The sequence below is a fragment of the Mobula birostris genome, chromosome 3, assembly GCF_030028105.1.
Source record: "Mobula birostris isolate sMobBir1 chromosome 3, sMobBir1.hap1, whole genome shotgun sequence".
NCBI classification, from domain to species: domain Eukaryota; kingdom Metazoa; phylum Chordata; class Chondrichthyes; order Myliobatiformes; family Myliobatidae; genus Mobula; species Mobula birostris.
Genome location: NC_092372.1, coordinates 105,694,786 through 105,712,287, shown reverse-complemented (window position 1 = coordinate 105,712,287; position 17,502 = coordinate 105,694,786). Strand labels below are relative to the sequence as shown.

At 41.8% G+C, this 17,502-nt stretch overlaps 1 protein-coding gene across 8 annotated transcripts in view; it reads left to right on the top strand.

Moving 5' to 3' along the window:
• The window catches only part of LOC140195213 (synaptopodin-2-like), a 153,233-nt gene that overhangs the window by 58,355 nt on the left and 77,376 nt on the right, over positions 1-17,502 (top strand). For 2 of the 8 annotated variants that reach the window (XM_072253161.1, XM_072253165.1), the window contains exon 2: positions 11,239-11,301. The exons of the other annotated variants lie outside the window; for them this stretch is intronic. The gene's annotated coding sequence lies outside the window, so the exon portion shown is untranslated. The remainder of the gene's footprint in view (positions 1-11,238; positions 11,302-17,502) is intronic. 8 annotated transcript variants of the gene reach the window in all.

Here is a 17,502-nt window from a genome sequence, read left to right as displayed (position 1 = left end):
CCATTGATGATGCAAAGATCATCGCCAGAAGTTCAGCAATCTCCTTCCTGTCCTCCCACAGTAGCCTGGGGTACATCTCATCTGGTGCTGGCAACTTGTCCAACTTGATGATTTCCAAAAGCTCCAGCACATCCTCTTTCTCAATATCTACATGCTCACGCTTTTCAGTCTGCTGCAAGCCATCACTACAATCAGCAAATCCTTTTCCATGGTGAATACTGAAGTAAAGTATTCATTAAGTATCTCTGCTATTTCCCCTGTTGGAGGTGTTGGAAGTACACAGTGGCAAGTTAAAATTTACCAGTGAATTTGTGTGTGTGTGTGTGTGTGTGTGTTACTATGCATAAGTCGGGTGTGTGTGTGTGTGTGCGTTACTATACATAAGTCAGGTGTGTGTGTGTGTGTGTGTGTGTGTGTGTGTGTGTGTGTGTGTGTGTTAGTTTGCGGTGCTCAAGACTTGTGCACAGAACTGTAGTAATTTTATGTATTGCACAATAATGCTGCAGCAGGAAAAAAACAAATTTCATGGCATGTGTGAGTGATTCTGATATGGGTCTCTATTGTGGACTGACAGTGGAAAGGGAGCAGGGAGAGGGGAAAAGGGGAGGGAGTGGGAAGCAGCAGAGAGACATTCTGTAATGATCAATAAACTGATTGTTTTTAATCAAATCACCTTGCCTGGTGTCTCAGGACTGGGTGTTTTGGCACCCGTGCCACCTCCCCCAGTACTCCTCTGATACCTGTCCACATCCTTCCCACAGCACTCCATCCTTGCCAATCCTTTGCTCCTGCCAGATTTACAATCTTGCTCTCTGCTCCATACTAGCAAGTACAGTACTGAGCTATATGTGCCAAAGACTTTCACACAGTACTGTAAATACAGTGGATTCTGGTTAATTGAGACACATTGGGACCAGCACACTTTTGCCCAATTAAGCAGCTGCTCCAATTAGCTGATGTCTTATGGAAATAGTTAAGATATAAAAAAAAGACAAATTACTGCTAAACTGAATATAAAATTTATGTATTTGAACAAATTAGAAACTATCAATACTACTACAATACTATAAAATACTATTAGTTCCTGATAGTTATCAGCAGAGGAATTGCTGTGGTATTCTTTGACTGTAAATTAACAAAATCAGCCAGGCACCTAGTATAGATAATGGACTGCCTTAATACAGTGCTATCAATGATTGCATCCTCTAAGTCTTTGTTTTCATTGTAACATTCAAGATGTTTGCCAATGCCTTCAAATTCTTTGTAGTTAGTAATTTAAAGTAGTGAAATTTGGTTATTTTTCACTCATGGCCATTTCTGGCATCTCCAAGCTTGAATGCCTGAAACCCCAGTGAGCAAAAGTTCTGTTTTGTCTTGCTGTTTATTTCTCGCCGATTATCAGTGACTAAGCTCACTGGTTTTGAACACAAGTGCACACACAACTGATGCTATTTTAGAAACTCTTTGTTCTAAGCATGGCGTGGTGTCTAACGGCCACACTAGTGCATGTATCTGATGCTAGTTAGAATCTGTTTGGCAACAGTCTTCTGCTGCAGTCAAAGGGAATCCTGGCTATTTTCTTGAATAGTTTTTGATCTTTAAGAGTTGTCCCAAATAAACGGTTGCTCCGGTTAACTGATTGCCCACTGATTGCCCAGATAATATAAGTACAGTGGATTCAGAATCCGCTATATTTATATTATCTGTTTCTTTATTATTTTCTGAATGGGCAAGAAAATGTAGTAATCTAATAAACCATTGTATTTCATTTACTGTGAACCTTAATAAAAACATTAATTATAAATATCCCAAAAAAGTGTCCAGAATATATTTTCATGCCATATAAATTACTTTACCCTGGCAATGGCATATAATATAAGGGTCATGGGGATTTGAGAAGTCTTATAATAAAATAATATCAGAGTTAATGGAGAATTGTGAAGTTTTGATATGAACAGAAATGCAACATGCACAATAATTGCATCATGACAAGGATTTGATGTGATTTTCTGAAATAAAACACTGAAAAGAATTATAGAATCGGTAAATATTAAATAAAACAAAAAAGGATAGATTCAGTATATTGAAACTTTATTATTAGAAAATATGATCAACTTCTTGCATTAATCTTACTTTGACCATCAAACAGAAAATGCACAGTGATCAGCCTAAAACTGAACCTTATTTAACTGAAACACTAATTTTTAACTTTCTGAAATCTTGACTTTTGCTTTCTAAAATAAAGACATGGGTATAGTTCCAAAGGTGCTGGTAAAGCTCTGGTATCCCATCTATTCTTCATGGGTGGATTTAGCCTAGGAAGCTGACTTTGACCCTTGTATCTCCTAATGTCCATTCATATTAACTTTCTAGCACAAAATGGTCATATCATGACTGATAGTTGGTTTGTCTAACAAGAGTTCTTGAGCATGGACCACACTATCTAGCAGATAATGGTCATATCATGACTGATAGTTTTCCTGTCTAACAACAGTTCATGAACATGGACCAGTTCAAAGATTCAAAATGTATTTATTATCAAATATGTAATAGTAGTGGTAGTAGTAGGCAGCCATCAATCCCAGGGGATCATGGGTTTGTACCTCTGGTGGACAGTGTCCTCTACAGGGTGCAAGCCTGGGCGGGAAGATTTGAAGGACTGGCTATTGCCCATGCAGCAGGTTCTTCCTCTCCACATCACTGATGTAGTCCAAGGGATGGGCAAATGCCGATACAGCTTGGCACCAGTGTCATTGCAGAGGTTACCAGAGTGACGTTGTAAACAATATCAAACTTCCGTAGGGACCTCGGTTCCAGATTTCTTCCTCGGGGTTTACTCCCGAAGCCTCTCCCATGGGGTGGGTATGGCTGCAAGGCAGCAGAAGTTTAAAATCAGAGGTTTCCTTCTCCTTGATGGGCTGCTCTCGAGGGCTGACGGGCCCCACCTGCTCGAATCAAACTATGTATGCAGTATACAATCCTGAGATTTGTCTTTCCATAGGTAGCCTCAAAACAAAGAAAACCATGGAACCCTTTCAAAGATAAACATCAAACCCCCAACACAAAGAACAAAACGTACAAAAGAAAGCAAGAAACACAGAATATAAAACATGAAACCCGAAGTCACCGAAACAGTCCAGAAGTATTCTGTTCAGTATCCAGTGCGGTGTTGTTCATTGACTGCAGGCTGCAGAGGCAGTCTGCTGCAACCAACATCACACAAAATAGCAACTAAAAAGGAACAACCAAAAGGCACAAACATGAACTACAGAGTCCAATCCATAAGCCAAGTTGATTAAACCTTGCCCAGACCCAAAACTGCAGCACATCCTCTGGCAGCATCAAGTGAGGGGGAGGAGAGAGAGAGAGAGAGAGAGAGAGAGAGAGGGAGACCAATTGAACACAGGCACCTTTCTCTGGGAGCAGTGAGTGAGAGCAAGAGAGAGATCGGTCACTCGCAGCAGAGGGTGCTGAACACCCACTTGCCTTCTGCTCTTGTCGATTTCAATCTTCCACTAAATCGGTGGGAGCAGTAAGAAATAGAGTCGCTCGTGGGTTCACATCCCAACTCCAGGCTTCTTGGCCTCGTGGCTGCATGCTTTGCTTGAAATTTCACTGAACACCACCCCGCCCCCCCCCCCCCCCCCAGGAGTTCAGCAAAACATCAGATTGCTCAATCAACCTGAAAGCACACCATCAAAGTGTAGATACAACTGCATGGCACTCTAGGCCTGGCTGATGTAGTAATTGAAATGTAGCATACCGATCCAGAGGGGTTTTTATCTGCTGTAGGTTTTCTCATTTAGGTTATTGAGCAAGGTTCTTCAGCTTCAGACGTGTGCAGTGTACTGCAAGTTGAAGAGAGGATAACTGCTTCCTGCACAATAAGTGACAATGCACAAAACAATCCCACATTATGAATGCCAACCCTTTCTGTTGAAGTCCCTGAATCCATACAAGTGCAGTGTACAGCACCATGCACTAAAAGAAACACTGAAATTGAGAAAAAGCTAATGACACTCTTATTAATTGTCTTTTAGTCACCCAGTCGCCTGAGATTTTGTTTGGAGCTTTGCAATATTGAGGCTTCCAATTATGGCATGCAACTTAAATGAGGGTATCGGTATGAGCAGGTTTCAACCCAAAACATCCTCCCACAGATGCTGCATATCCCACTGAGTTCCTTCAGCATATTGTTTGTTGCTCCAGATTCCGGCATCTGCAATCTCATGCGAGTCTCCTTACCAGAGATTGTGGTTTAATGAAAGGGTACGACATTTATTTATTTCCATGTTTTTCTTCTGGTATGCTCATCAACATTTTATTGCAAAAACAAAATGAATAACATCACATAATGCAGGATCTTGTAATCCTGTGGGATATCAGTGCTATGTTCCACATTGTGTGATGATGAATCAGTGCCACTTTTTGTAAATCTCCCGTGGTCAATGGGAATAAAATCAGTTTATAACCCTGTATTCCATGCCAGTAGGAAGTTACACAAAATTAACAACAGAACTCCAGCTAAGCTGGCATTTTGCCTCGAGCGAGATCACTGGCGGGGGGGGGGGGAACTTCTCTGCAATATCAACTTTAGTTTTAAATCTTGTAGAAAAGAACCAGCTGGACTGTTTTGAAGTTTCCAAAATTAAACACTTGAGTTGGAGTGCTTATTGAGAAAACGTCTGAACTTATCAATTATTTGACATTAAATGACCAGGATGTCCTGCACTCCTTGCATTCCCACAGTACAGAAAAAAAGGGATGCTGTTTAATCATGGCAATCAAACCCCATCCATTAGCCCAGAATGAATGCAGACATGTTGCAAAGATGTTTGCATTCGTTACTCCTGAGATGTTAGTGGTGGCCTACTTTCTTGAACCTGGTACATTCACCATAATATATTGGAAGGGATTTAAGGACTTGTACCCAGCATTGATAATAGAATGGAAAAAATTCCAAATTAGGGTGCAGTATAACTGAGTGGTGGGTTGTGTAACTGTTGGTCCCAGAGGCATGATCTTGACACCTCAGTGGTACAGGTTGCAAATTTGAGGTGAGTGACCGCAGTGTATTTTTGCAGATAGTACACAGCACATGCACAGTGCACAGGGAGTGGAAGAAGTAAATGTTTAGCAGGGCAGTTTTGGTGTCAGTTAAGTGGAATGCTCCATTCTGGAGCTGTAAACTGTTTTGTATGTTGTTAGAGCTAAAGCCACTCAGGCAAGTGGAGAGTATTCCATCACACTCCTGACTTGTGAGTAGTGATGAACAGGCTTTGTGTGTCAGATGGTGAGTCATGTCACAGGTTATTCACTTGCACAACTCACAAAGCCACAGTACTAATCGGGCTAGTTCAGCGAAGTTTCTGTTTCAAAATGCTAGTGATGGAGTAATGTTAATGAATTGGTTAGGCTTTGTTGGAAGTGGTCAATAACTGACACGCATGTAATATTACTAATTTCAATGCTGAATATTTTCTCAGTATCCCTGAGCTGCTTCAGTTGCTGAGGTGTTGCAACTGGAGTTGTGAATTGAGCTACCACCAGTTAATATCCCAATTTCTTACCAAATGATGGGAAGGAGGTAACCGATGTAGTGGCTGAAGATGTTTAGATTTTGGAGATTTCCCTGAGAGAGTCCTTCAGTGACATCCCGGGCTAATATAATTCATCTTCAATTATGATAATATACAATTAAGTATCAGTATTAAAGCTGGGAAATATTCCTGGAAAAATGCGCATGTGCTCACTTCCCGAGGTTTGCCTATTTCCAGTTATTATTTGTAATGAGGGTGAGGGCCTCCGTCAGTCAGAGGTGACCATGGATATTGCATCCTACCTGTCTAGATACACAAGCTTGGGCAGTATAATACGGAGACCGTGCTGTTGCCCATGTAGCAAGCTCCCCCTCTCCACGCAACTGATGAACCCAGAGGAACGGCAGAGACTGATACAGTTTGGTACCAGTAATGTCACAAGAGTTGCCAGTCAGCACTGTACTCAATGTAGGACTGCCTCAGGAACTCCAGCTCCAGATTTTTCCCTCGGGGTTTACTCCCAAAGCCTTCCCCATGAGTGGTTATAGCTGCAAGGCAGTGGAGGCTTGAGATCAGAGTTTTCCTTTTAGATGAGCTGCCAACCACGGCTAACGAACCCCATCTGCATGACGTGACTAGTTTTAAGGTGCCAGTAACTTGTCTTTTCCCCTTCTCCTGTCAGCAGAAATGGTTCTACCAGGCTTAGTAGCTAAGCCTCACGTGAAGACCAGGAGCGGGATATGGTTGTCAGAGGCAGATGCCACTGGGAGCACTTAATAGGTCATGGGAGCTTGTCCCCATTGCAAGCCTGATTATAATAATCTTAAGGAACCTTAGGATTGTTTGTAAGGTGTAAGAGAAAAAAGAATTGGAGATGTAGACAAAATTAGATGCTAACAGAATTGTGGCTGGTGATCATAAAGGGCAGGGTAACAGGTAATAGGTTAGCCATAATTCTAATTTATGGGAGAGTAAACACAAAAGGATGAAGAATTGATCATTTGTAACACTTCTAATAATGGGACCTCATTGTGTGCATTTTTTAAAAAAGGCTGCTGGGTTTGTCACATTCTCGTAGTCATTTCAAGGTGACGCAATGCTTTGCTACACCCTAGGAATTGTAAATGCAATTCCCGATCTTCTTAATGTGGTTCTTCATGTGTAAAAATATTATTAGCAGTCAAACATTGAGAACAACAGCTCAGCATCAATGCTGCTTACCACTGCTGTCCCATAACCTGTACTGAAGTGAGTGTAGGTAAATATTGCACTGTTTCTCATCGACTGGGTAGTCCTGTCTGTTTACAGTACTGGTAAATCAATACCAACTTGTAGGGTAAAGTATCCCACAGCACTTCACAGAATCACAAAATAAAACTTGCACTGAATCACATAACAAGGCAATGCGGCAAAACTTGTTCAGAAGTAGAATTTGAAGAAGGGAGCAAGAACGAGAGAAGCAAGATAATTTGGAAAATTCTGGGGGCAATGCCTCAGCAAGTGAAAATAGTGCCAACGATAAGGGAGTAATTAAATTCATGACAATATCACAGGTCAGGATGGAGAAGCATGGATACCTGGAAGTTGGTAGGGTCGCAGGAGCTGCCAATTGATCAACAAGAATGAGCATTTCAAAATTAATGTATTGCCCAGCTGGGAGGTGATGTGGGCCAACAAGAACAGAGCTGATGGGAAACAACTTTGAAGGCAATAGGCAAGATTGAATGGGACTGACTGGACAATTCTACTTAAAACAATGAAAACAAGTGGGAGGCTTTTAAAAAGGTCATATCAAAAATCCAGGGTGAAGCGTAGACTTGTCAAGTTCAGTGAACCCTAACTGATGAGAGATATTGAGGGTCAGGCTAAAAGAAGACACTGTACATTGGTTTTAGGCAACCGGGTGCAAATGTATTTCTTGATAACTATAAAAAGGTTTAAGAGCAGGGTGAAGAGGGAAATCAGGAGAGCAAATTGACAGTACGAGATGGACTTGGCCACCAGGATGAAAGATGATCCCAAAAGTTTCTTCAGTTATATTAGCAATAAAGACTAGGTCCTCTTGATGTAAATTAAGATACCCTATGTGTGGAGCCACAGGAGCTGGCTGAGATGTTTAACATCTATTTCTCCTTGGTGTTCATTAAGGAGAATATCATGGAAGCCAAGGAGATGAGGGTAATATCTAGCGAGATGCATATTATGAAGAAAGAGATATTTGCAGCCTTGTAGTGCATAATGGTGAAAAAATCTCCAGACCCTGATCAAATGCACCATTGGACCTAGTAGGAGGTGATGGAAGAAATTGTGGAGACCCTTGTAGAGATATTTGCTTTGTTGTTAGCCACTAATGATTTTCCAGAAGACTCTAGGGCAGCTAATGTTGTTCCATTGTTCAAGAAGGGTAGCAGGAATAGGCCAGGGAACCATAGACTTGTGAGCCTGACTTTAATGTAGGGAGGTCAGGCTCATCAGTCTGGAGGGAACTCTGAGGGATAAGATCTATCATCGCTTGAAGGGTCAAGGAGTAGTCAGCATTGTTTTGTGTGTGGGTGGTCATGTCTGAAAAATCCTTTGGAGTTCCTCAAAGAGGTAACTAAGTGGATAGATGATGGTAGGTCAATGGATATTGTCTGTGTGGACTTTAGTAAAGCTGTTGACAAGGTCCCGCCTGGCAGGCTGATTTGGAAGATTAGGTTGCATGGGGTTCTGAGAGAGCCAGCGAGATGGATTGGGAATGGGTTCGATGATAGGATGGTTAAAAGGTGATTCTCCATCTGGGTTCCTGTGAAGGATGCAGTGCCCCAGGAGTCAGAGCTGCAAACTCTATTGTTCATTATTTTTAAAAAATGTTTTGGATGTGCTCATCTAATGTTGCTGTGAATCCTCATGGCACAATTATAAAGTTTGCTGATGATACTGAATTAGCAGGTCAGGTTGATAATGAAACTGGGTACAATGAATTGACAAGAAATTTTGATTGATTACGGTGATAGGCTGAGGAATGACAAATTTGAGAGGGAGAAGGGAAAATCAGAAGTGTCAGTATTGCAGTTGAACAAAGGGGACTATGGAGCCATGAGGGAAGAGCTGGCCAAAGTTGACTGGAAAGATACCTTAGCAGGGATGACTGTGGAACAACAATGGCAGGTATTTCTGGGAATAATACAGAAGGTGCAGGATCAGTTCATTCCAAAGAGGAAGAAAGCCTCTAAGGGGAGTAAGGGGCGACCGTGGATGACAAGGGAAGTCAAGGACAGTATAAAAATAAAAGAGAGCAAGTATAACATAGCAAGGATGAGCGGGAAGCCAGAGGATTGGGAGACTTTTAAAGAGCAACAGAGGATAACTAAAAAGGCAATACGGGGAGAAAAGATGAGATACGAAGGCAAGCTAGCCAAAAATATAAAGGAGGATAGTAAAAGCTTCTTTAGGTATGTGAAGAGGAAAAAATTAGTTAAGACCAAAGTTGGGCCCTTGAAGACAGAAACGGGTGAATTTATTATGGGGAACAAGGAAATGGCAGATGAGTTGAACAGGTACTTTAGATCTGTCTACACTAGGGAAGACATAAACAATCTCCCAGATGTAACAGTGGCCAGAGGACCTAGGGTAACGGAGGAACTGAAGGAAATTCACATTAGACAGAAAATGGTGTTGCATAGACTGATGGGACTGAAGGCTGATAAATCCCCGGGGCCTGATGGTCTGCATCCAAGGGTACTTAAGGAGGTGGCTCTAGAAATCATGGACACATTGGTAATTATTTTCCAATGTTCTATAGATTCAGGATCAGTTCCTGAGGACTGGGGGGTAGCTAATGTTATCCTACTTTTTAAGAAAGGAGGGAGACAGAAGACAGGGAATTATAGACAAGATAGCTTGACATCAGTGGTGGGGAAGATGCTGGAGTCAATTATAAAGGATGAAATAACGGCACCTTTGGATAGCAGTAACAGGATCAGTTTGAGTCAGCATGGATTTACGAAGGGGAAATCATGCTTGACTAATCTTCTGGAATTTTTTTGAGGATGTAACTATGAAAATGGACAAGGGAGAGCCAGTGGATGTAGTGTACCTGGACTTTCAGAAAGTCTTTGATAAGGTCCCACATAGGAGATTAGTGGGCAAAATTAGAGCACTTGGTATTGGGGGTAAGGTACTGACATGGATCGTAAATTGGTTGACAGACAGGAAACAAAGAGTAGGGATTAATGGGTCCCTTTCAGAATTGCAGGTGGTGACTAGTGGGGTACCGCAAGGCTCGGTGCTGGGACCACAGCTATTTACAATAAACATTAATGATTTAGATGAAGGGATTAAAAGTAATATTAGCAAATTTTCAGATGACACAACGCTGGGTGGCAGTGTGAAATATGAGGAGGATGTTGAGATAATGCAGGATGACTTGGGCAGGGTGGGTGAGTGGGCAGCTGCATGGCAGATGCAGTTTAATGTGGATAAATGTGAGGTTATCCACTTTGGTGGCAAGAACAGGAAGGCAGATTACTATTTGAATGGTGTCAGGTTGGGAAAAGGGGAAATACAATGAGATCTAGGTGTCCTTGTTTATCAGTCACTGAAAATAAGCATGCAGGTACAGCAGGCAGTGAAGAAAGCTAATGGTATGTTGGCCTTCATAACAAGGGAAATTGAGTATAGGAGCAAAGAGGTCCTTCTGCAGTTGTACAGGGCTCTGGAGAGACCACACCTGGAGTATTGTGTACAGTTTTGGTCTCCAAATTTGAGGAAGGACATTCTCGCTATTGAGGGAGTGCAGCGGAGGTTTATGAGGTTAATTCCCGGGATGGTGGGACTGTTGATATGTTGAAAGATTGGAGTGACTGAGCTTGTATACACTGGAATTTAGAAGGATGAGAGGGGATCTGATTGAAACATTAAGATTTTTAAGGGATTGGACACGCTAGAGGCAGGAAACATGTTCCTGATGTTGAGGGAGTCCAGAACCAGAGGCCACAATTTGAGAATAAGGGGTAGGCCATTTAGAATGAAGTTGAGGAAAATCTTTTTCACCCAGAGAGTTGTGGATCTGTGGAATGCTCTGCCTCAGAAGGCAGTGGAGGCCAATTCTCTGGATACTTTCAAGAAAGAGTTAGATAGAGCTCTTAATGATAGCGGCGTCAAGGGATATGGGGAGAAGGCAGGAACAGGGTACTGATTGTGGATGATCAGCCATGATCACAGTGAATGGCAGTGCTGGCTGGAAGGGCTGAATGGCCTACTCCTGCACCTATTGTCTATTGTCTATTGTCTATTGTCTAAATAGATTTCAACTTTGATAAGTGTGAGGTGATACAATTTTGGTCAGTTAAAGCAGGGAGGGACTTGTACAGTGAATGACAGGGCACTGAGGAGTGTCATGTTTAGCATCCTGGCTTTCATCAGTCAGGTCATTAAGCTTGAGAGCAGGGAGATTACATTGCAGTTACATAAATCATTGGTGAGGTCATTCTTGCAATATTGTTACCCTGTTATAGGAAAGACATTGCAAGCTGGAGAAGTTGCAGAAGAGAGTTACAAGGATGCTCCATGGATTAGAGAGTATGAGTTATAGGAAATGGTTGGCCATGCTCGAGCTTTATTTCTTGGAGGGTAGGAGAATGAGGGGTCACCTCATAGGAGTTTATAAAATCATGATCTGTATGGATAATATGAACGATCATAGTCTTTTTCCCAGGATTGGGAAGTCCAAAACAAGAGGGTACAAGGCAAGAGGAGAGAATTAAAAGACAACTGAGAGGTAAGTTGTGCTTTTTTAAACACAGAGGGTAGTGAGTACTTGGAATGAGCTGGCAAAGAAAGTGATAGAAATGCATACAATTGCAATATTTAAGAGATGTTTACAAAGGTACATGAAAGAGAAGGGCTGAGAGGATTAATGACCAAATGCAGGCACTAGAACTAACAATGAAGATGCTGTTGTTGGCATGAACCAGTTGGGTCAAAGAGCCTGTTTCTGTGCTGCATTACTCTGAGACCCTGCAATTGAATTAGGTCTGTGCTAACATCTCAGCAACTAACTGCATGGCCAAGCTGACTCAAGAGGATGACATGCCTAATGGAGCTCCTCCTTCATAAGTTCTTAATATATTTATGCATGTGAGGAAGGCATCTCAGCAGCTTTGAAGGGGATGACTGAGATTAGAAGGTGGAGGAGCAGTAAGGGATTGTAAACAAAGTTGAGATGTACTGCCAAATGGAAACCATTAGGTCAGCACACACGTTTACAGAGAATGGTAGGTGGGAAGACAGGGTAACGTTGGAAAAGACTAGTCTAAAAGTAATGAAAGTAGGGTAAGATTTCAGCAGCATACAAATTGAAACTAGCCTTGAAGGTGGTACCATTGATATTTAATATGTATTTTGGAATTAGATTTGGAGACTTGCTGTCCCTCTGGGGCATATTCCAGCATTAAGCAACACATGTATAACCCTTCTCTAGCCATGAAATGCCCCAATCAAAGTCACAAATTCTCAGAGATTTAGACAACAGTGCATATCCCTCTTGCTTCTGCCTACTTCTATTAGAACACAAAATCCCCCTCCACATCCCTCTGACCTAGGTGTTGTCTCATCTTGTATCTCCGGTTATGAAATCAATTCTACCTAAGAACTGAATTTGGAATATTTCTCCAATGTAACAGGTACTATGCAACTTAAAATTATGATTATTCCCTTATTAAAGTAAAACACCCTGGTTTCCTTGGATGTGTAGGTCTAGGGAAGACACCTCTGGCCCTGCCAAACTCATGAGATTGAGATGCGCTTAATCCCATCCCAAACCCCAGACTGTGTGGTTGCTGTGTCATTTGCTACCCTGTTACAAATTAATGCCATGAAATAACAGATAATACATTGCAGACAATAAAGGAATTAAATTTATGAATCTTAACTAAACGGTTAGTGAAGAATAACAAAAAGAAAAGGGCTCATTCTAATTAAACAGTCAAATGTGCACAAGTTGAAGCTGATCTTGAACTTCTTTGTCACTCACACACTGGGCCTTCGGTCAACGTGAAAGCACACAGCACCTTCCAAACATCGCTCACAATCCTTCTCGAACAAACGGGTCTCCCACCAGATTGTATGCTACAACCGCTTCTCCCCAGAGTCTTCTCACTTCATCTCCTCTTGAACAAAAGCCCCAAGCCCAACCTTAGTGTCCTTCACCAGGAGAAACCTCCTCTTCAATTCAACCATCTTAATTGGACCAACAATGACCTAAACATAAACTGAAATCAAGCAGCTCGTACAGAACTGCCAAATTGAAATACATACATAACAGTAAAAATATGAACCAGGGCATTACAAAAGTTATTTAGATACCATTGTATTCTTCTTTTCAGGAAGGTGCTTGTGGTCTTGATGCCACATCAGTTCTGTGTGCTCTAGGATTACTGATCCAGCCCATACACAGTTTTGTAGAGTGCAAAAGGTGTGGATGAATGGGTTGTATATAGGTCGTTTTTCTTTCTGCCATTTCTGTTTAGCCTTCCCTTGCTCCCTCCCACTGAAAAGACTTAAAATTCACATTGCCTTCACTCATGCTTCTTTGCTATTTTGAGCTGTCACATTTTCAGGGTTTTCCACAGATTAATGTTCCATTATTTTCAAGGGTGCAGAATAGTCTTGAACTGCATGCTGGAAAGCTCTTGCTATGGTAGCATTTGGTGTAGAATGCCTTTTTCAGGAATCTGTTGTTGGCCAGAAAGGTCATGTATCCTGCCCATGAAAGTCAGCCAAGTGTCATTAGACCTGCCAAAATTGGGGATGTTGACCTGTAATGGGATAGTGTCAAATACTGGCCGAATGTTGTGGAGGAACTTTCTAGAATTTTGAGATGGAAACAATAGATGGTCAAGAGCCTTTTGAATTTCACTGTAATTTCACTAAGCTGCAGGAGATGGCTGTAGATAAAAAAAAGTCAGAGGAAGGTGGGGAGGGTACTTCAGTTTCCTTCAACATTCAAAAGACCTGCTTGTTGGTAGGCTCATTGGCCTCTGCCAATTGTTCCAAGAAGAATCAGAGTGGAGATGATTGAAAGAGAATAATTTGAGGGAAATGAGGAAGGAATGGAAATCCACCGAAAGCTGGCATACTCTTGTTTGGTGGAACAGTTTCCTTGTATGTCATATGAAAATATGTAAGTAATATAGTCATAGTCATACTTTATTGATCCTGGGAGAAATTGGTTTTTGTTACAGTTGCACCATAAATTATAAATAGTAATAGAACCATAAATAGTTAAATAGTAATATGTAAATTATGCCAGTAAATTCTGAAATGTCCAGGACCAGCCTATTGGCTCAGGGTGTCTGACTCTCCAAGGAAGGAGTTGTAAAGTTTGATGGCCACAGGCAGGAATGACTTCCTATGATGCTCTGTGTTGCATCTCGGTGGAATGAGTCTCTGGCTGAATGTACTCCTGTACCCACCCAGTACATTATGTAGTGGATGGGAGACATTGACCAAGATGGCATGCAACTTAGACAGCATCCTCTTTTCAGACACCGCCGTCAGAGAGTCCAGTTCCATCCCTACAACATCACTGGCCTTACAAACGAGTTTGTTGATTCTGTTGGTGTCTGCTACCCTCAGCCTGTTTCCCCAGCACACAACAGCAAACATGATAGCACTGGTCACCACATCCTCGTAGAGCATCCTCAGCATTGTCTGGCAGATGTTAAAGGACCTCAGTCTCCTCAGGAAATAGAGACGGCTCTGACCCTTCTTGTAGACAGCCTCAGTGTTCTTTGACCAGTCCAGTTCATTGTCAATTTGTATCCCCAGGTATTTCTAATCCTCCACCATGTCCACACTGACCCCCTGGATGGAAACAGGGGTTACCGGTACCTTAGCTCTCCTCAGGTCTACCACCAGCTCCTTAGCCTTTTTCACATTAAGCTGCAGATAATTCTGCTCACACCATGTGACAAAGTTTCCTACCATAGCCCTGTACTCAGCCTCATCTCCCTTGCTGATGCATCCAACTATGGCAGAGTCATCTGAAAACTTCTGAAGATGACAAGACTCTGTGCAGTAGTTGAAGTCCGAGGTGAAGAGAAAGGGAGACAAGACAGTCCCCTGTGGAGCCCCAGTGCTGCTGATCACTCTGTCGGACACACAGTGTTGCAAGCACACGTATTGTGGTCTGCCAGTCAGGTAATCAAAAATCCATGATACCAGGGAAGCATCCACCTGCATCGCTGTCAGCTTCTTCCCCAGCAGAGCAGGGCAGATGGTGTTGAACGCACTGGAGAAGTCAAAAAGCATGACTCTCACAGTGCTCGCTGGCTTGTCCAGGTGGGCGTAGACACGGTTCAGCAGGTAGTTGATGGCATCCTCAACTCCTAGTCGGGGCTGGTAGGCGAACTGGAGGAGATCTAAGTGTAGCCTGACCATAGGCCGGAGCAGCTCCAGAACAAGTCTGTCCGGGGTCTTCATGATGTGCGAGGTCAATGCCACCGGTCTGTAGTCATTAAGGCCGCTGGGGTGCGGCGTCTTCGGCACAGGGACGAGGCAGGACGTCTTCCAGAGCACAGGAACCCTCCGGAGCCTCAGGCTCAGGTTGAATACATGGTGAAGTACTCCACATAGCTGAGGGGCACAGGCTTTGAGCACCCTTTGTGAGAGCTGGGGAAATTATGGTAGCTTGTAATATTGTGAGAGCTGGGGAAGTTATGGTACTTTGCTTCCACGTCTGGGAACTGCGATCAAAGGCTCCTCAGTGTGTTCAATGTAAAGGTCATCCATGCTGACGTGAATGAAATACAGGAATGAAACTCCTCCTGCCACTGTGTCTCCCCTCACCCAGTCAACATTTTATGGGATATACGTAACTCAGTCAAAACTAAATCATTCCCAACATCTATAGTTACTGAAGGGATGCTTCATAAAGCCCATGTGTATCTCTCAAGCAGGTGTAACAGCACTGCTTGAAATGTTGGCAGCAGGGATCATTTGAGTTGGGGCTATTTCTGGCCTATTGAGCCCTGTTGTTGGGGGGGTGGTGGGATGAGGGAAATCCATGGCCAGGCATGGTGTGACATATCAGCAGATTACACAGCTCAAACTAGGTTCTGGTGGCCATTTAAACATCTTCCAGTCAGAAAATGGAAAACATACTAACAATTCTGACAATCCAGCCCATAACTACACATCATACAAGAACACTTCAGTAACATAGCTTTCAGAGCAAACTATTTCTGACTGTCTGAAAAATTACCAAAATAGGTAATGTCTCCTGTAAGGTTTGACCTTTTTATCTTATCAGATTTATGGACTTGTCTATCAGCCAGTGTTCAACTGGTGCTTCACATATTATTTCAAATGAGAGAGGGTTTTATGACCTCGCTGTTTGTTATTAATAGAAACTGAGATACAATGCAAGAAAAATATACCTTCTAAAGTCACATAGGGAAACATGTTGAAGTAAGTGTATGTCAAATGAAACAACATCTAGTCTAAAATAAAAACGTGCAGTACTATTGGTGTTTTCTTCAAAAAGCAGCAGACAATTGGATTTAAGTTGTTAAATAGTTACTAGTGGGTTGACTTTGGATGATTCTCCAACCTAATAAGTTAACTTGAAGTTTTCACTGACTTCATCATCTGAGTATGAAAAGACATTGCATGTTGTTTAAATGGCTGTAACCATATTTGGGTTCCAGGAGCTACTTTTGGCAAATAAACGAGAAAGGATCACATTACAAAAAATCTACATTAGGTCCCAGATAGATATCATAGTACCAAATCAACAGGGCAAAAAATATCAAGCCCGTATTTCCTGGGATGGAAAATCTCGTGGTGTGCTGAATTACTTCATTTTTCTTTGTTGGCAATCTTTAGCTCAAAACGATTGTTCACTTTGTTGTTGGAAGGGCAAATCTACTTCAAACTTTGGTGAACATAAGGCCCAACAGATTATTTCTTCAAGCATTGAAATTTGAGAAATAGACAGGCAGGGGATGAGGAAGAGGGTGAGATAAAGAGGCTGAATTCAAAGCCATGAGGCAGAGAAGGAAAGCTAAACAATAGGGCAGAAGAAAATAACATTCAGAGAGGAAAAAAAAGAAGCCAAAAAAAAGTAGAAAATGAAAGCATCTTAAAATGAAACTTTTGAGATATTGAAAGTGACAATAATTTGCAGCGTGAATAGATGAGACCCTAATCATTCACTTTCTGGCCCTGATCAGTTGATTCACTTCCAGTTATAATTACCATGTTGTTAAAGTGTGTGGACACTATTAGTTACAAGACTCAAATTTCTTTGGTTTTTAATAGCAAATCACATATAAATGCAAAAGTTTCATGAAATCCTGGTAGAGATGCAAGATAAAATTACATTTCCTTGGAACTAGCCTATTTGACGGCAGTAATCATTTGGTAGTTAAACATAGAATTAGTGTTCTGCCTCGTGAGTGTTTTTATATACTTTTTATAAGATATTTGTTGAATTAATGCAAGACTAAAATCATAGTTTTACACAGTTTTTTTGGACATGATTTTACTTTTAACTATTTGTATCTTTAACAAACTCTTATTTTTCACAGAATGTGGAGCTTTGTCCCCACTTACTGGCAGAAGGCAGTATAGCATTTACATATACCTTTTCATTTGCTAAGTATCAGCACGTTACACATGTTATAGTTGTTTTAATTATATAATCTTTTGGATTGTGTGACCTAAGAAATTTTGTCATCTTATATAAAGGTGATAAATTTTTCAATGGCACCATCTTCTTCTTAACAACACACACAAAATCTGGAGGAACTCAGCAGGCCTGGCAGCTTCTATGGAAAAGAGTATAGTCAGTGTTTTGGGCCGAGACTCTTCAGCAGGACTGGAGGAAAAAAGATAGATGCTGCCTGGCCTTCTGAGTTCCTCCAGTATTTTGTGTGTGTTACTTGGATTTCCAGCATCTGTAGATTTTCTCGTTTGT